At 38.3% G+C, this 21,401-nt stretch overlaps 1 long non-coding RNA gene across 2 annotated transcripts in view; it reads left to right on the top strand.

Annotated features, from left to right (window-relative positions):
* Positions 1 to 16,530, top strand: part of LOC127520617 (uncharacterized) — an 83,837-nt gene extending 67,307 nt beyond the window's left edge. For both annotated transcript variants that reach the window (XR_007932166.1, XR_007932165.1), the window contains exon 3: positions 13,857 to 16,530. This is a non-coding gene — a long non-coding RNA (uncharacterized LOC127520617). The remainder of the gene's footprint in view (positions 1 to 13,856) is intronic.
* Positions 16,531 to 21,401: the final 4,871 nt, after the last annotated feature.

Here is a 21,401-nt window from a genome sequence, read left to right as displayed (position 1 = left end):
TCCACAGCCTGTCATACAGATCTATTTCCATATTTCTATTCATATGTGGGCCATTATAACCATTTTTGTGTCTTTGTTTAGTTTTAGGCTGTTGTCACACTTGATTTGATTGCTTGGTCTGAACCCTATTTTAATTCCACCACCCAAACGAATCAATATGATTTGATGCCAGCTTCACTGTTTTTTCCCCTTCTTCTTATTTTAGTTGCTTTAGATATACCACTTAAACTTTACATGCACACTATGATGACATTCACACTGAGTGTGTTTTTGCATTCCACTGCATTTTTGCTTTTTCATTTTTTTCAGTTTCATTTATTTTCTATGTAAACATGATGGCTGTATTTGACTGTTGCTGCTTTTGCAGCATCTTGCGCAAAACACACAATTCTTAAAACACGACTTTTAAAAACCTTGCATTTTTTTTCCCATTCCACTGTCCAAATGTGGATATTGTAAACGCAAAAACACGTTCTGTGTGAATAGCTCCTTACTATGGAAGCTTGTTTCCGCCACTGAATAAAAAATAAAAAGGTATAATTGCGACATTACATCTTGCAATTCTGAATTTGCAATTTTTTTACTCAGAATTGCGAGATATAAAGTTGCTGTTGTGTGTTATAAAGTCAGAATTGTGTGATATAAAGTCTTTTTTCCCTCAGAATTGGACTGTATAACTCACCATTGAGTTGATATATCACAATTCTGAGAAAAGAAGTCAGAATTGAGAGGAAATTATCTCGCAATTGTGAGTTTATAACGTGCAATTGTGAGTTTATAACTCGCAATTCTGACTTTCTCTCAATTGTAGATTTTTATCTTGCAATTATGACATTATAACTCGCATTTGCAAGTTTATATCTCGCAATTCTGAGAAAAGAAGTCATTGCAAAGTCACAATTACCTTTTATTTTTTATTTAGTGGTGGAAACAAGCTTCCATACCTTACACCAGGGGTGCCCAATCCTGCTCCTGGTGATTGACTGTCCTGCAAAGTTACTCTCCAACCCTAATCAAACACACCTGAAGCAATTAATTAAGGTCTTCAGGATCACTTGAAAATTAATGGCAGGTGTGTTTGATTAGAGTTGGAGCATAACTTGGCAGGACAGTCTATCGCCAGGAGCAGGATTGGGCACCCCTGCCTTACGCTGTCGCAGATGTTTTGCAAAACAAAGATTATGAAGTAGACAAGACTGGTAAAACATCTACAGTATAATAAAATATTAATTATTTATATTTTCTTTCAAAAAAAAAATCTTTGCAACTTTAGTCATGTCAATGAAGAATTTTTTTTTTTTTTTTTTTTTTTGATCAATTACACTGTACTGTATGCTTTGTTGTATCTCGCAACATGGCATTCTAAAAGTTCAGCATTTAAAAAACGAATCTCTAATCTAATTTTTTTCCACATTACACTGTCCTGCGTCTCAAAAAACATGTTCTGTGTGAATGGCCCCCCTTAGACTAGATGTATTGCAAAAGATATAAAGATTGTGAGCTGCTTTCCAAAGGCATTTCAGAAGACAAGTAAGTATAAAAAATGCATTTTACTATAATAATTGTGATCAGGAACATGGAAAGAGTCTAATTGAGATTTAGGATGAATAGCATCCATACCAACTGCAAACTGTACCACTTTACCCCAGACCACCTTTCCTTGTGTACAAATGCAGAATGCTTTCACATCAACCAGGTCTGCAACAAAAGCTTTCAAAATTTAATTTGTTCCTTCTCACAACTGTATATTGCATCATACATACAGAGTCAAATGGAGGCTTGAAGAACTTTTCTGGTTTTGACATGACATAAAGAAGTCAATTCTCTTGCATCATGACACAAAACAACGATTTGAGTGAAAACTATTGTGAAAAGGCTACCTTTCTTTACATGTAAGTGTTTTGATCCCACACTGGCACACCTCAGTTTGGCAGTGAAGGGTTGCCCAGACAGGCAGGCAGGCAGTGAGGAAGGGGATTTCTGCCATCTGTGTGAGACATCAAAGGAAGTGTGTTAGCTGAATTTACAGGAGACGTTGAGCAAGAGAGAGAGAAAGGCAGAGAAAAAGCTGCCTATGGGGTTAAGGAGGCATCTCTACTGGTTTCTGTCTCTTTCATTTTCCTCCATTTCACTCTTTGTCAGTGTTTACGTATCTACTTTTGACGTCTGTGTGTTTCCAGCACAAGTTGTCTTTCGGTTTTCCCCCAAATGAGGCAGAAGACTATGACAGCTCTGCCTTTCCTCTATCACCGCTAACACCTCTAACATCTTTTACTAGAGGTGTCTTTTTTCCTTTGACTTTTCAATGTACCTGTCGTCCCTTTTCTCGCATTCGCTCTTTTTCTTGGCTGGACTGTCAGTCGTTCTCCCACTATCACACATTCACAGACAGCTATTTTCTCTGCTCTCTGCTAAAACATTTGCCTCTCTCACTTTCTAGCTCTCTCTGTCTTTTTGTTTCTCTCTCTCTCTCAAGTCCAAACAAATATGTTTGTCTCTGTTTTACTCGTCTAGTCAAGCCGAAAAATCGTGTGTTTTATGGTAAACTCAGACAGAGGCCCCGTCTGCAACTGGTATGTGATCTAGTGTAAATGATATTGCGTACTGGACAACCTTTTTACCTAACACATAATCAGTTACATCTAATGCATTGTATGTATGTTGGAAATTGTTAAAGGTGACCTATTATGCCCCTTTTTATAAGATGTAGGCCTAATATAAGTCTCAGGTATCCCCAGAATGTGTCTGTGAAGTTTCAGCTCAAAATACCCCATGGATTTTTTATTATATCATGTTTTAACTGCCTATTTTTGGGTGGGAGAAAAAATGCGCTGATTTGGTGTGTGTACCTTTAAATGCAAATGAGCTTGTGCTCCCCGCCCCCAAGCTCGCAATTCAAATACTGAGGCATAAATAATACAGGAGAAGCTCACACAGCAAATAGAACTCCCAAAATGGATCTTTACAAACTGTTCGTGATGCAACATATCCAATCACGTAGGTATGGCATGTATTTTGTGGATGTTTGCTAACATTCGATTCTGAATGAGTTTGATAGCGTGCTTCACGGCTAATGTGGCTAAAGCTACACACTGTTGGAGAGACTCAATATGAATGAAAATGTGTTTATGAATTATACGTTTTCGGGTTAAAAATGAAAATAACGGCATGGCTCTGGCCTCCGTAAATATAGTAAGAAACTATGGTTACTTTAGCCACATTTAACAGTGCATTAGCAACATAAAGACAATTTGCCAACATCACGAAATATATATAAAATTGGATCATGAACAGTTGGTATCGATCCATTTTTGAGAATCAACTTCTGTGCAAATCCTGTGTTTTACTGACCCTCATGTGCAAAGCAGTCTAGTGTAAAATGAATTGCACATGGTATATGAATTTATTCCCTTCATAAATAAAATTACACCACTGTGTCGTTAGTGTCTCAGAGTTTATGGAGAATATGTTTACTATTATAGCCATTAACAGATCAGTGATAATGTTTACGTAGCTGAGACATATCACGAGCTCGGGTACGGTCGTTCTTGAGTGCTGCTGTCCTGCAGAGTTTTGTTCCGACCCAACTCACCTTCCTTCACGTAGCTTTAGTAATCCTGAAGATATTCAAGTGTGTTTGATCAGGGTTGTAGGTAAACTGTGCAGGACAGCTGCACTCCAGGACCAGTGTTACTGGTATGCCGTTGTCGCTTGCGAAAACAACGGCGGTGCTGTGGCTAGAAACATACAGATTCAGGGGGCGGTAATATTATAAAAACCCCTTCTTACGTCACAAGGGAAGCAAAATCTTAACAGCTCGTTTTTTCACATGCATGCAGAGAAAGGCTTACCAAAACAACTTTTTACTGGGTTGTCCTTTTTCACGTTTTCTGGTTTGGTAGATGCACCGGGGACCCGATTATAGCACTTACACACGGAAAAAGTCAGATTTTCATGATATGTCCTCTTTAAAACATTTGTAATATAATATTACGTGCTCCTTAAATGTTGTGTTGTGGTGCTCATGTGGGAAATTAGGGTCCAGCCTTCCATTGTAGCATTTGCCATCAGGGGTTAATGGGACCTTGCTAACCTCTTCAAGTAAATCTCTTTAACTAAAATCTCTTTTGTGTACTTTTACAACTGCATTCTTACTTGACTTTTTGATTGTAGACTTTATTAGTACAGCTTCTTGCTGGGGGAATTATGAAAATACTCAGAAAATGTGTTTATCTTGAACACTACAGCGTTTCCTTATTGGAACGTATTTATGTTTTGACAGCAGTTTGACAGCAGACATGTATTTGATATGGCTGAATAACTAATTTATGAATTTGCTGTTTTGTTTTGTTAGGTCGCTTGCTCTGGCAGATGACAGATCGTTCTCTCTCTCCCTCTCTCTCTCTCTTGGGTGGAGATGTTTTTTTCAGTTAATGTCCAACGATTATGACTTATGTTTTGGAGAAATATCACTTCTCTGCAGGATGTGCTGTCAAGTTTTGAATGCAAAACAAGTTTGCAGACATAGTTATGTTTGGCCCACCTTTGGTATTCTTTTACTTTGCCTTTTTCTCTGCTGCTCATTTTCTCTAATGATGATGAAGTGTTTTCCTAATTTTTCTTTGCTGGCTTTCTACTAGTCATCTGCTCCATGCAGCGTCTTCACTGGGCGTTCCTCCTTCCAGCAGAATGCATGATGTCAACCTGACTTATCTCATAAAACTCCCCTCACGTTTCTGGCAAAAGTGGACCACCGCAAATTCAATTAGTTTTACATTACAGAGATGCATTCTCCTTACTAAAGAAATCCAGATATTGCACCAAAATATCAAAACACGCTGAAGATTGATATCACGCTCTAACAACTTTGATTACTGCTGACATTTATGTCCATAAAACGAATGGCTCCATCATGACCCCATTAAGGCAGATGCTTTTTTTTCCTAACCCAGAACAAAAAGATATCCTCAAAAAAATATACATTAAACTTTAAAACAATAAAGTGAAGTAAACTGCTTGAGCCAGCATACTAGGGAATGCCTATTTGGGCTCTGTAATGCACTGCAGGGACCCGTACGGGAACCATGCTTTCAAGTTCTCATTGTGATGCATGCCTGCATTCAATAATATCTTTAGGGAATGGAAAGGAAAGTCGAGGTGACACATTTCCCCCCCTACAGAGGCTGGACCTGGATCAACATCTGGGATTACATAAAGGTTTCTGCTGAAAGGCCCCACGCACACTTGTCTGTGTCAACGTTTGTCCTAAAGTGAATCATTTACATCACTATGTGGACAATTTGATGTTGACAAGTAGTACACATAACCCAAACAGGTCACCGGTAGTATGCATCAGCATAACAGACTCACTTTCATTTCACAGTTTGTGTAAATTGACACACAAAGGTCATGGGACTTCCTGAATGGGATCCATCCCATCACCCACTCAAAAACAACATCCTTTCATACCCAAAAACTGAGTGAAAATGCACACATGTTTTTTGTTACTCCGATCACAGTCATAGCAGCTATATTTAGTAAAGTTAGAATTTCCCAGCATTCTTTGAGATGGAGGGAGGGAGGGGGGTAAATTAAAAATAACTACTAAAAGACCATTTGTTGTTAGAGGGCAGAACATTTCCAGAAGTTCAAAATGCTGAATTTTGAAAGAGTGGTCCTTTTTAATGACTATTTTTGTAAGGGTTTTGCGTTTTATCTGTAAATGTCAGGCAAGGACAGGGAGCAAAAGCAGTTAACACTGCACTATTGCTGCTGCCGAAATAGTTTTGTCTCCGAACCCCTGACAGTTCATTTGCACCCCCGAAAAGAGCAACTTATTTTAGCATGGCAGAGCGGTGAAACATATCGCACTCTCCTTTTTCAAATCTATTTTTGGCTGCTGCCCCAAATCGCACACACGCAAATCCAAACCATCATTCATAGATCCGAACAGGCCACCAGTTGGTATAAATCACCCCTTGAAAAGTTGGTATGACCCATCAGTGAACCTAATAAAGAACCTCCAGCTTAGCATTCCGGACCTCATCATCCAACTGTCCCATCCGAACAAAAGGGGTTAGGAGGGGCGACCAATATTTCATTCCTGCACTGGTCCTTTCAGCTACAGCAGATTTAGATTGAGTCCATTGGGAGGGGATTGCTGAGCCATAAGGGTCCCGGAGTGATGGAGTGGAAGTTTAATGTGAGGGTATTCCATTCAGACAAAGGCCTACAGGCTCCCCATTTGTCCATTGGTCCCTTTTAATGAGACCTCCCTGACAACCCCAACAATGGCCCAGGCCTCTTCTCACTGCCAGGCATGGTCATTATTTTGATATGCATTCAGAGAAAGAACCTGAAAAGTTTTGACGCTGAGAGGGACTTGAGGGAGTTGAAGTGTGTTTTGGTCTGCAAACATAAAAAAAAAAATAAGGATTTTTCTTTTTCATCTTCTGAGATAAAGTGTTGTGTCAGCCGTTAAAAGGATGGAAGTATTGTTTCACAATGAAAATACACATGAGACAGAGTTTATTATTGGTTATTTTTAAGGCATCAGTATTATTAAAATGGTCGTGCACCATTCAGAATTTAATTGAAAATGCTTTTTAAAATTTATTTCAACAGTTTTGAATTTAATATACAGTATACTGTATACTACCATTCAAAGCTTTGGGGGGTTGTTAAGATTTTTTTTTTTTTTTTTTATGTTTTTGAAATAGCAAGGCTGCGTGTTTTTTTTTTTTTTTTTTTTAATCAAAAATACAGTAAACATAGTAATATTGTGAATTATTATTACAATTTAAAATAAATTTGTTTCTGTGATAAAACAGCTGAATTCTTCAGTGTCACATGATCCTTCAGAAATCATTCTAATATGCTGACTTGGTGTTCAAGAAACATTTCTTATTACAACCAATGTTGAAAACAGTTTGGAAATTGTAAAACTTTTTTTAGGATTTGATGTTGAAGCATTTATCTGCAATATAAATATTTTGTAACATTCTAAATATCACTTTGACCAATTTAATGTATCCTTGCTGAAAGTATTGTTTAAAAAATAAATAAATAAATAAACAATTAAATCTTATCGATCCCAAACTTTGGAACGGTAGTGTATTATTCATGTTGCCCAACGCTGGTAACTAGTCACTCACCATTTGTACTAGAGAATCAAATTTATATTTTTTGCCTGGCAATAATTTAATAGACTTAAACTAAAGAAAGGACCTGTGCCATATCTACACCAGAATATAAGAGAGACTTTTTGACTTGGGCAAAGAACATTCTATTCAAAGATTTACATTCTATTCAGAAAATCTATCACTCATGCACCCTTCTTCAGAAAATGTAAAAGTTTTATTAGAATGCAAAGAAAATGGTACATTATTTAATTTGAGCAGGCTGAGATACTTTTAAAAAACTCCTAAGAACACCAGACCTGTAGTCTAGACCTAGTAGTTATGTGCACATGGAATGTTGTGCTTTGGAGCTTGTGAGAAATTTGGGTTCCAGCCTTAGAAATCCTTCAATACATACAGTTTGTGGGAAAAACTGAAAAGAGCTCTAAGGCAAAGAAAAGTTCTGCAATAAGTTAAATCTTCAGATTAGCCATTTGACTCTAAAAAGGGATATAAATTCATTTGAGATGAAAAAGAAAGCTTTACAAAGGGAATGAGAGAGAGAATGTATATGACTGGACAATAGGGTGTATGTATGTGTTTTCAGAGAGTCCATCTGTAGAGTGAATGTTTGCAGGGGTAATGATGTGTGTATGAATGGGGAGCTCCTTTACCCAAACCCCTCACCAAATGTTGTTCTCCCTCTAGTGCTGTAGCACATTCATACCCAACATCATCATTCGAAAGAGAGTGGGAGGGATACGACTGAAAGGGTGTTGGCAATAGTGTGTCAGTCAAGTACCGTGAAAACAGATGTGTTTTAGAGCTGGACAGAGGAGGAAAAAAAGGGGTTTGACCACTGAATACGATCATTGTTTGGCCTCGCTCTCTCATAGAAAGCTGCTTAGCAATCATTGCAATTCGAGACCAGGACACTTATTGCATACAAACACGCAGTATATTCTTATTAACATTAGTATGGTTTGCTATTGGCGGCCACCTAGCAATCACCCAGAACACCCTAGCAACACCTAACTAACCACATAACAATGTACTCAGAACATCTATCGTCCTTATCTTTGAGTTCAGGCCTTCACAACCACCATGGGGAGGTTTGCACAGGCAGGCAAGCACCACTCACATTTTCTTCAGTAAATCTAGTTTCATTTTATTGCTGTAAAAACATAGATTGTTTTAATGATTGCTTAGAAGAACAGAGGCATCTCATATCTTATGCAACATTCTGAAACAAGTCATCACATGCACATGCATACAAAGCCTCATCCATCACAGCGGTGGAGATGTTTCGTTTCTCAGTTGGAGCCAAAAGCATGTGAACCCGGCTGCTCAATCTCAGTCTAGATACACGCATGCATGCATACACACTCCCTCCTGTCAGTACGGTGGATAATTAGCTGGTGCTTTCTGGCAGGGGGTGGAGTGCACCGAGGAGAAAGACCTGCTAAACTCTTTTGTCCATTTTTTGTGATGTCATATGGGGCCCCTCCCCCGGCGCTCCTTTATGACACATCCACAGGTTCCTTTTCACCCCGCTTGTCCTCATGCATTCATGGGCATCATTCAGCAGGCCCCCCGCTTTTGTGTTGGGGTGAAACACCCATCAACCACCCCGATCCACTCACACTCACCATATGGCTCCATCGAAAGACCCCCACTAAGATCGAGGAAGACAGAGAGAAGAATAGAGAGTAATGAAAAAGATCTAAAGCTTCAGCAGCACATGAAATTGATTTTATTTCTGGCTCTTACAACTCACAAAATGGGGGAAAGAGAAGGTAGGGAGAATTGAAGCTTGAATTTTTAGCTTCATTATCACACACACTAATCAAACTCCCTAATGAGCTGCTTGAATATTTCAAACAAATAATCGGTTTTGAATTCTTATTTAAAATGCATAATGTGACTAAAATGGTGCAAAAAAAAAAACAAGTGAAATTTGCAAAAATATTGTAAAATCTAGTGTCTTTTGCGATTTCATTAGTTATCATCTCTTTGGAATGTGTGCCAGTATTTTCTACACTCAACAAGGAACATAACAAGAGCTGTGGTGCCCGATACATGAAGAAATGACTGGTTCTTTTTGATGAGTCACTTGAAAAAAAAATCACTTAATTCACTTGGCTGCATTTAAAGGCAAAGTATGTAAGTTTCGCTGCTAGAGATCGCTTATACAAAACAATAACAAAGGTGTAGTTTGATGATGCCGTGAATGAACTTGGGATCATGGAAGTTGTCGTCTTCACCTCCACAGCTAAAGGAAAGCAATCCATGGGACATAAATCATGTTCACGGATGAGCTAACGCATTAACGTTTTATTAACGTTACTGTGATATAAAGCAGGGTGGGACCGAGAGCCATGGGAGCGGAACGAGGCCGGTGGCGCGAATGCTAATGAGAGACACTTGTGCGACACACTGGTCTCAAGTCCCATGGAGGAGCTCAGGAGCTTTTATCAAGGGTACGTCGGATATGACATCATTGACAGACGACGCAATGACATGGCCGTTACACTGGTTAAAATTGCAGATATTTCTGGATTTGGAATCATTTGGGATAATGTAAGTAGACAAGTCAACAAAATATATAGCATTGTTCTAGTGGTTTTTGGATATTTTAATCCAAAAATTGTTCATATTGTGCCTTTAAGTTCACTTTTTTATGCCCTTCCCTTGCTAAATTTCCTCCTTCTCGTTCACTCAGATGTACAACATTGCTTACGTTGCACGAGTACCCACTACTGGCAGAACTCTTGCAATGGGTTTAAATGGAATGACCTAAGCCCTTGATCACTTGGAATCTGCTATGGAGCCATGCTGTTTTATCTCAGCATAACTCTCCTAAACTGTTTAATTAACCTAACTTACAGCAGTAAAATACTTTTCCCTCCATCATTTGACTCATGTAGGGTGTGTGGGTAAATTAAGTGTGAGCACTGCGAGTTGCTGCTGTAACATCACAATCGGGTTGCATTGTTGACTATGGAACTGCCTGAAGTGTACATATGAATAGACTGTCTGTCCAAATAAACTTCCCTCGACCACTTGACAAAGTTGAACGCACTTCAAAATGGTGGCAGGGATTCCCCCGAGGGGAAGTGCTTAGGGAATTTCGCGAATGTATGTCTAAAAGTAGAGTTAAACACAGCCCATGTGAGTTAGCAGTTTCAATCAGATTAATTCAGTCATTCAGAGACTTTACCAAGTTTACAACTCACTCTCCCACTAAATCAATATCAATATGGAAATACCATATGATTGGTTTTTACTGCACACTGTAAACCTGAATAAGTTAGCAAAACTCAAAAAAATTGAGGTAATCGGTTACATCAAAATTTTTAAGTTAAGAAATTCAAAGTTTAAGTAAGCAGAAATGGCTCATACATTATTGCTGTACTCCTACATTTTAATTGCTCTTAACTTGAAAATTTGAGTAAGCTAATTCATATGTTTAACCTAAAGTATCATGTAATCTCAACTTAAATATTTTTAATAATGGAAACTTGGCTAGCTTTAACTGGCTAATTCTAGTAATTACTAATGAATACAGCAATATAATTTAACATACATTTACATATATCTGTTCTTAAACCAAGCTCATGCTCCACTTGTCACCATGATGGTAACCCCCTAAAAAACCCAACATAACAGAAACTCTTCTAAATTAGTATAGCAAAACATTAAACACTACTAAGTCTCCCACTTAACATTAAAGGGGGGGTATAATGCTATTTCATGCATTCTGACTTATTTACACTGTTAAAGAGTTGGATTCTCATGCTAAACATGGCCAAAGTTTCAAAACACGAGTTGGATGTATGATGGAGTATTTCTGTGCCAAAAATACTCTTCCAAATCCTCTTAAATTTCGGGATCTTTTTTTCGAGTATGTGCCTGTGTGACATCAGGAAGATCGGAATTCCTTGTACGGGCGCTTCTCCCGGAACAGTGCGCACGCACACGTTGACCAGAGCGAGAGAGCAAGAGCACGCCCATCAACGTGCTTCGTTCGGGTTTATGGAAGTTATCGGCAGCCCTGCTCAAGAAAGATTGACAACAATGTCACCAATGTCACCAATCAACAATGTCACCAAAAAAGTGTGTTTTTGGTTGTGAGGGAAAGATAACCTTGCTTCCCAAAGAACCCAGTGTTCAGTGGAGCTGAGAGATTTGTGCTCACACATTACATTGATGCACTCTCGATATTTGTTATTAAAACAAACATAGAAACTGATAGTTGCAATCACTTTTTTATTGGTTAAAATGAATGGAGAATATCTCGTGTTTTTCCGTGGCTGCTCAAGTCCTCAGGATCAGCGCTTATGGGTTTATAAACAAGGCCCAGTTTTTACGCTGGATTTACAGATTGTTTGAAACTGAAAGATGGAGCGGTCACAGCGGTAATGATCCCAGTCATGAGTCGGAACCGCAGGTGGTGAGTAAAACTGCATCAAATGTCTGTTTTGTTGACAATAGGCGCCTAAGTGCATATAATGTAAACAACACGAACGTAGTGAATTCATAAATTCATTATTCATCATTCACTATACACTATATTCATTATAGTGATTCAAAAGTTATCCATGGATAATGCGATGGTGTATTGTGTGTGTTTAAATACAGTTGTTTAGCTGACCATTGATAGCTTGCAGACGATCACTACGCAAAAGCTGCGTGTGTTCGTCGCTCTTTAGCTCCGCTCACACGGCACCTCTCCAGGCGCTCGGCTGTTTTCAGAAAGACTCGGTACAGCGTATGTATCTATTATAAATATGATAAAACTAAAGACTTTTCTGCGATATGAAGGATGCTATACTATTCTATAGGTACTCAAGATTAATGTGTGTGATACCCCCCCCCACACGTGTGATAGTGATGTTGCTGTTTCATACAACATACATTTGTGCTTTCTTGCATGGCTGGGCATCTGACTGCATTTGACAGATAGTAGGAGTTTGTGCTCACCCTAAGGGTGTGAAACCTGTGCACCGAGCCCCAACAGGTCATTCACACACCGGAGGGCAAAAAGACACGCAGCCCTACATGACTACCCATCCTGACCCATTTCCATCAGCTCTCATCAGATCAAACAGCACCGTGCTACAGCTCTCCATATATTCCTTCCTCTCTATGTCTGTATGATCCCTTATTTCTGGCTCAGCCGATGGCGGTGAATTGAGAGGTGAGAAAAGATTTAATCCCTCAAAGAATGTTGTGCCCCCTCCATTGTTATTTTGTGTTTCTCTCAAAAGTGTAAAGTCTGAACACGGTGCGGCAAAACAAAAGTGTGGTTAATGAGGGTGCTAAACGCAACACACATGTAGCTATTGCAGCAGTCTCCTGACAGCGCCACAGATGAAAGCAAGAGGAAGTAGCTGTGAGACAGCACAGAGAGAGAGAGAGAGAAAGAGATGGAAAACACAGAGATCAAACCCTGCTGATGAGATCTGTGTGATGTTGAGAAAAAACATGGTTCAATACATTTAGGTAGAACAACATATTTAGGTAAAGCAATGCTTCCGTTTATCTTGGGTTAGCAGAAGGATTGGTACATGGCTAGCTATTAACTTCTTAGTGTTTTTACCTTTAAATTGTCATAATTTATTAAAGGTTTTCTTCTTGAGCTTTAACGATATGAATCTTTTATACTGTCTAACTAAAACAAGTGTTTACCTGATATGTAGGAATATTTGTTCAAGCGTTTGTTTGGATGTCAAAGAGATGATGCCAGATATATGCAATATAGCTCCAAGGTTAGTGGACCGTGGTGAGGCCTGATCTCTAGACGCAGAGAAACTCAATATTCAACAGACAACTACTGTCAAGTGTGTGATCATCTAATTTTACCTCACTAACAGATTTAAAATGAAATGTAGATTTAGATTTTTCTAATTCAATCTCATTTTCAATTTTCCTTGAGTCAAAGTTAATTCCCTGCGGATAGTTAGAGTGGATGGATGGATGGATAGATAGGTGGGTGGGTGGCTAAGTGAGTGAATGGATGGATGGATGGGTGGGTGGCTAAGTGAGTGAATGGATGGGTGAGTAGATAGATAGATAGATAGATAGATAGATAGATAGATAGATAGATAGATAGATAGATAGATAGATAGATAGATGGGTGGGTAGGTGAGTGAATGGATGGATGTTGGATGGATGGACGGGTGGGTTGGTAAGTGAGTGGATGGGTGGGTGGGTGTGTAAGTGAGTGAATGGATGGATGTTGGATAGATGGATGGGTGGGTGGATGGATGAATGGGTGGGTAAGTGAGCGAATGAATGGGTGAGTGAGTGAGTAAGTAGATAGATAGATAGATAGATAGATAGATAGTTAGATAGATAGTAGCTTCTTATTATGTCCTCCAAAACACAAGCAAATGATGTAATTAGGGGGCAAAAGAATTAACAGCAACCTGCTCACCATGTCACAGCATTAACACTCCACCGCGGAGAACAGCTTATTTCTGTTCTTAAGGACTAATTTGCAACTTCGATTTTCCACAAGTTGGGTGAAAAAACACCGGGTCACAGTGCCCTTCTAGATGTGAAAATTGACTGTCTGTTTCACAGCATCTTTTTTTCTCTTTTTCTCCCCCCTCAGTCACTTTTCATAGTTAATGGAGTATTCATCGCAGCAGGTTTAATTTCACTCTTTCTTTTCTATTTCGTTTTAATTAACGGTGGGTTTCTCTAATCACTCTCTCTCTCTCTCTCTCTCAGCACTCCAACAAGCTAGACTGAAAGATCTTTACCCCCCACAGAGGAAGAGAAAAAAAATGAGAGGGAAAAGGCTGCTATTATCTGTCTTTGTCCCTCTCCTCTCTCCTTTCTCCACTCAGACCTGTGAAAGGATTTTGTTTGTGTAAAGCGTTCCAAAGCCTGGAGGTCATCAAACACACTGACACTGAGGAGATGTGACCCTTGCACCGCAGCAGACACATGGTGTCTAATCATGTTTAATTTTTAATCACTCATTATTTTAAATATTTGGTCTTTCTGGAATAATGTAACATTCTATCTAGTGTTTTGTCTGTCTGTCTACAGTCCATTTTCTACTGTCCATTTTAATAAATAAATGAATAAACAAACATATATATTAATGTACGCATTTCATGTTTCAATTGTATCATTTGTCATGATGCAATGAAACACCGAATTGTGCGGACATCATTTTTAACCAACTGGTCATACCAAGCTTGCACTCATTTTTCCCAGCCTATAATTCAATAAATCACCATGTGGCTGGTATGCTATATTATTAGATGTTATTTTAGTTTTAGTGAAAATGGCCAGCTGGAGCATGGTTGCAAAGAAGCCGTCCTTTGCATCCACGAGGATATTGTTAAAATGGCAAAATTTGGTCAATCGGTTTGGATATTGTGAATAGTCACAGTTTCCACAGTATTATTTCAAAGCACAGTGAGACTAGTGAGCATTTTGACAGAAGGATGAAAATGACCTGAATGTGGGACCAAATTAAAACAGCTTCTAAAGACCTGGATGAGACGTGCAATTCTGAGGAGCCTCCAATTTCATCTTGAACTCTAAGCCAACAGCTACAAGAGGCTGGATTGAGAGGTTGTGTACCAGTAAAGAAACCATTTATTAGTTTCATCAACTGCAAAGAACACCTTGCATTTGCCAAACAGAAGGACTGGAGTGTGAAAGATTGGAGCCGTGTTCTGCAGTCTGACAAGTCAAAATTTAACAACCTAGCATTGGATGGTGTCAGGTATGTTCATAGGAAACGACTGGAGTGTTTTAATACCAGATGCATGCATGGATCCATTTACATAATGGTATTAGGAACGCTTGTTTGCAGCAGGTGTTGGAAGGATCTACAAAGTTGCTGGCACTTTGAAAATGGACCAATACTTGGGAATCCTGCTGACCACAATGTAGCCAAGATCTGTTTGGAGAGCAAATGTGTATTTTCCAACATGATAATAATCCCAAACACACCACGAATGCAATAAAGTTGCATGAAAATTGCAAATGAAAATTGTCATCATTTACTCACCCTCAAGTTGAGTAAATTATGTATTTTTGGTTGAACTTTCCCTTTAAAGGCATTGAAAATCATTGGGAAATTATAAACCTGAATTGTGAGAAGTCATGCAGGTCTTCCAATGAAGCTCAACTTTGGGAAGAACTTAAGGAGGATTGGAAAGAAGTTGAGCATGACGCATGTGCAAAGTTTAGTGAGTCAATACCCAGGAATGTGGGTATTGAAAAAAATGGCTGCTGTAATCAAAAACAAGAGAGAACCAACAAAATATTAATAACTTATTACATTGTAGTCAATGAATGCTTTATTTTCTGTGAGCTTTTTGTTTTTCTATGCTTTTTCTGCATAGTACTGTAAAACCCATATTCCATGATATGCTGGAGATTGCCTTTCTTGCCAAATAATTGTCATTTTAGCCAAGTGTAGTGAATTCTTCTAATGTATATCATGCTCCTCATAGTATTATTATTTAATTAAGGCTAAAGTGTCATTAACAGCAAATATCCCCTCCGGACATCACTTTTGGCCACTACTGTTTTCACATTAGTCTAACAGTAATAAAAATAACTGTAGTAATCTTGCAACTTTATATCTCACAGTAAGACTTTCTTGCAATTGAATGCAGCTAGTTTTGAGAGTGCTGAAGTAAGCATGTCCGTGCCAGTGCTAACAGTAGCTCACTTCTGCCCCAATTCATCAGCAGCTGTTAGACAACAGTGATGCTAATACTATCAGTCTGCTAACATCTGTTAGCATGTGTGTTTCACTGAAACTACAATAGAGACTACAAGCTCTATCATAGCCCAACACCTCCATATGCTATCTCTGTGAAACATCTTCAGGTAGAGAGAGTTCAGCCATGCCTGTGATGGAAGCGCTATCAGCTGCTAGCATCTGTCCATGCTAGCTGCCATTCATCAATCAGTAAGGCGGTGTGGGCAAATAGGGCAGGAGAACGTGGGGGGAGGTGGAGATAACAAAATGGAGTCTTATCGCCTGTATCTTATCAGCTCTAGCCCTGTGTGTTCCAGACTGATTGGAAACGTACAGTTGAGAAATGGTGATAGTGGAACTTTGTGAACGAGAGCTGGAAGAGGGAATATTAGCACTATTAAGGCCTTCAGAAACAGAATCTAATGCTAAATGGCAATAATTTGACCATAATGTGATTATGGGCTGTCGTGGGAATGAATCCATCAAAATTCATGAGACTTTTAGCACATTTTGGTGTCTATGCAGTTAGACACCAAACTGCATTTTGGCTATTGTTTTTCTTAGCGTTCTCTAAACTGAGTGCAATTGTCACAACTGTTGTATGGGACATAACAATTCTGTTGCATGTCTACAAAAATGTAAGTCACCCATAACATTTAGTTTATGCTTCAAAACCTGTTTGTGTCAATAAATTGGCCAATGCTACCAAAATGAAAAGATATTTTGTCATTATGTGAGCCATGCTGGTGAAAATATGTTTTGTTTTGTTTTTTCCTCCCACCATGGGAGTCAACCCTGTTAAAAAAAATCTTTCACTTTTTTGTTGACTCTGACTGCTTAGTATACTATACAAGAATGTTATCACATTGAGCTTTTTAGATACAGATTTCAATTGAAGGTAAAAGTTTACTTGTCAAAATTCAATACTGTAGTATATACGCATACACATTTGCCAGTTTAGCAGACATCACAAACGTCCATGTCATATTTATGTAATATATTTGTCTGACAGATTTTAATAATTAAATGGACCATTTTGCATGTGATGGCTCACACGATGAAAGAAGGCTTAGAAGTTGTGAAGAGTAGCACAGTTTCACTGAGAATCAACTCATCCATTTTAACAATAATAATAATAATAAAATTATTTATAATGCACTTTTCTAAAACCCAAATCGCTACAAACAATAACAAATAAAAACAAATAAAATACAGAAATACAAAAATAATGCAATACAAATAAACTATAAATCATAAAATAATCATTACAGTACAACACAACAGATTACTAATCATGACAATCTATATAAGGAATTTTAAAAAGATGAGTTTTTAACAGCTTCTTGAAACTGGCTAATGTGGGAGCATCTCTAACAGTAAGAGAAAGTGCATTCCATAACCTGGGTGGAGCGACAGAGAAAGCTCTCTCCCCCATAGGGAAGAGAATCCACTGACCGAAGGGATTGAGAAGGCATGTACAGTGTGACTAAGTCACAGATATAAGAAGGAGCTATTCCATGCATAGCTTTGTATGTTAGTGTTAGAGTACAATATGCGACTGAACAGGAAGCCAATGCAAACTATAAAGCACACCTGTGATGTGCTGATGTGATGAAGTATATGTAAGAACACGTGCTGCTGAATTCTGGATATGCAGCCATTTGATTGATTTAGCAGGTAAACCAACAAATAGTGGATTACAAAAGTCAATCCTGGAAGTTACAAATGCATGAATAAGCATTTCAACATCAGGCGGAGTGAGGAAAGGCCTAATTCTTGCAATGTTTCTTAGATGATGGAATGCAGATTTTGCAATACTCTTAATATGTGAGTCTAGTGTCAGTGTCAAAAATCACACCAAGGTTACGAGCTTGAGATGAAAATACGACACTATCATCCACAATCAAGTTAAAATTGCTACCTTTGTGAATAGCCACTGGTGTGCCAATAAGTAGAACCTCTGTCTTAGAACAATTCAGTTTTAAAAAAAATTATAGTGCATCCACGTTTTTATTTCCTGCACACTCTGAAAGAATTGTAGAGGTGACAGTAGGATCAGACTTGGAGCTGATGTAAATTTGGGTATCATCAGCATAAAAGTGATACCCCAAACCATATTTCCTAATGATTTGCCCCAAAGGAAGCATATAAACACTAAACAATATGGGACCCAGGACAGATCCCTGTGGAACACCACTGGGAACGATCAGTGAGGTAAGATTTAAACCAATTAAGCACAGTACCAGTGATAGCAAGCCATCTCTCCAGCCTATTTAGCAGGATAGAATGGCACACTGTGTCAAATGCTGCACTAAGATCTAATAAGACCAAGATGGTAGAGGCTCCAGAGTCAGCTGAGACAAGCAGGTCATTCATAACTCAAACCAAGGCTGTCTCTGTACTGTGTCCCTTTCTAAACCCAGACGGAAAAGGTTCAAAAAGCTTCTTGGAAGACAAGTGTGAGTCGAGTTGTGCCACAACAACACGTTCCAAAACCTTAGCATGAAAGGGTAGATTTGAGATAGGTCTGTAATTTACCAGTAGTAAGGGAGGTGTTCACAATATTCAAAATGAGGGGACTAATTAAAGAGAGACACCTCTTAAGAACAGATGTTGGTATTGGGTCGAGAGTACATGTAGTTGTATTCATTGCCATCACTAATTTCAAAATACAGTCAATAGTGTTAAAGCTGGAGAATGCAGTTTCAGGAAAACTAAGTAGATAGGTCTCAGGAACTGCAGAGCAAGGGACCGAACTGATAGACTTATAGATGTTTTCAGTTTTTTTCCATAAAGAAACTAAGAAACTTTTTACACTCCTGCACAGAGGAACAAATTGGTGGCTTAATTAGTGCAAGAATACTGTTGATCGTCTTATAAATCTTGTTGGGGTTTGCAGCACTATCACTAATGATAGACGAGTAGTACTTTGTTCTTGCTGCTTTAAGTGTTTAAGCATATTGACTCAATGTTCATCATACATGAGCTTATGAACAGTTAAACCTGATTTCTTGTACTGGCGTTCAAGCTGCCTACTTTTCACCTTAAGAGCCCTGAGCTCAGTAGTGTACCAAGGAGATAATTTAATAAATGAAACAACACATTCTCTCCTAGGGGCTAACACGTTCAAAGCAGATGACAAAATATAATTATAGTGATCAACAGTTTCAACTGTAGAGTGCTCTGATATCTGACATGAGAGTTAACATTCTTGACATTTCTAAAACTAATGACTCTTTTTTTTGTGAGCACATCTTAAAAATGGAACATTTAAATTAAAAGTGAGAAGCTTATGATCACTAATACACAAGTCACTGCTATCTACTCTATGTATATCCCGGTGGAGCACTCATATTTAAGTTTATAAAGTCATTTGGCTGGTGCCAAGTCTCACAGATACAAAAGAAATTCAGAGCATTGCAAGCCAACTTTCTCTCCACCGGAAGTACCAACTGCAAGTTTAGTCTGATCTTATTGTTTTGGGGGACCAAAATGCTCATTCAAAGAACCGAACCAAAGCAATTTAAAAATAAGGACATTTGGTCAACTTGGTCAACAGGTGTGCTAAACATATTTCATACAGTGTTGAGTCGCCGCTTGATGTCTAATGTAAAATCTGTGTTTTGAAGCAAAATAGTTATTTGTGCCATTAATATTGTAGCTACACAGTTATTTTGAAAGATTGCTCCAGTATTACCTAATACTAACAATATTCCTTTTCTTTGCCTTTCAGGTTTACTGGTCCTCATATGTGTGAAAGGTTTGTTTGAGACTTCTTGTTTTCTTCCTCGCCGTGTTTTGTTTTCATCCCCTTTGTTATTCAACATCTAGCATGCCAATCTCAATGGAGCAGAAGGGGGCTCTGATCACTGTTCTCTTTTCACCATGGATAACGAGATGAGGAGAGATCCATATACCACCCCAGAAGAAGAGACACAAAAGAGGAAGAGCTTGTTTTAATAGATCAAAGATGCATGTTTCCCAAAATTGTTGCCTTTGGATCGGGTTTGGCAGTAGGCTCATAGCGATTCAGAATAAAACGTTTAGTTGGACCTGATGTAAGAGCCGTGATTCAAGTGAAGCTCCTTCAGTCGCTGCAGATCATCACATAGGCTGCTGTGGTCTCACATGCATGTTCTCTCTGTGCCGTTCTGGCTGCTTAAGATTTGTTTATGTTCCTCTGCCAAGCATTTTGATGTAAATGATGCACATTTCAACGCTTGCCATTTTTATCCACATCTGCATTGGATATGCTGACATTTGGATGCAGTTTTTCCAAGAGAACTGTCACTGAGGCACATATGATTGCATGCAATTAAAATTGAAAATGATCAGTGTTTTCATGGGCTACACATTCAGTTTCTTAACTTTCATAGCTTTTAAGGAATGTTGTAGTTTATGCACAGTGAAATACTGTTTGATATTCTCCGACGTTAATGAGGTCATGTTAGATGCAGGTTGCCTATAATGTAACTTTTGTTTATAAGAAACATTATGCGTTGAGATACTTCTCTGTGGGTCACGGAAATATTATTTTGGTGGTGATTTTGTTTTCATAATATATAGAAATTTCATGTACACAGTATTTCAGCAAAGCGTATTTGACCCTCAGGTCATGTTTACTGTATGATGCACATTTAAAAAGAGACTCATTATGCAGTTGTGTCTTAATGCCTCAGGTGATTATCTGTTTAGTTTGTTGGTATTGGAAAGAAAAAACATCCTGCTAATGAATAAGAACTGTGCCAAGCATATCTCAACCAATCAACCGCTGATTCAAACTAAGATATCTACAAATTACACATCAGACTAAATAATGGAATTATTCTCGACATCTGGAGGAATGGGTTATTATTGAGGGAGAATTATTCATTTTAAACAGTATATTAAAGAACTGTATCTATAGCTGGCTTAAATCCCTTAGAGTCAATATGAAATTATGTTAGCTCATTTTATTTTCGAATGTGTGAGAATTCCTAGTGAAACAAGACACAAACATGTAGGATAGGGCTTGATTGTATCCACTGGGAATTGATTTGATTATTAATGACACGCGGTTGAAAGGAAGGGGTTGAAATATGATGTGTGTGGTATCAGTTGAAAAAGAATATAATTTCAGAGGAGGAACAAGTTTTTATTTAATTTTTTATTTATTTATTTTTATTCATTAATTGTAATAATGTGCATTGATGTATTGTCCACAGTAAGACAAGGAACGCTTTTTAAAGTGCCCCTATTATGCTATTTAAAGGTTTCTAATGTTGTTTTGGAGGTCTCCAACAATAGGTTATAATGAATCCAAGATAACAATAAAAAAATAAAAAAAACTTTAATTTTCTCATAATATACATTACACATTACCTCTTTTCTTACAGTGTCTGAAACAGCTCGATAAATGAAACCCCTCCTTTCCAAGAGCCTACTCTGCTCTGATTGGTCAGATGGCCCAGTCTGTTGTGATTTAATACTTACAGCGCATGTCGGAAACGAAAGCTCTGGAGGCTTCTTCAGCATTTGTATAAACAGTGATATGAACAGTAATA

The sequence above is a fragment of the Ctenopharyngodon idella genome, chromosome 1 (assembly GCF_019924925.1).
Source record: "Ctenopharyngodon idella isolate HZGC_01 chromosome 1, HZGC01, whole genome shotgun sequence".
In the NCBI taxonomy this organism is placed as follows: domain Eukaryota; kingdom Metazoa; phylum Chordata; class Actinopteri; order Cypriniformes; family Xenocyprididae; genus Ctenopharyngodon; species Ctenopharyngodon idella.
This window is presented reverse-complemented; position numbering and strand designations above follow the sequence as displayed.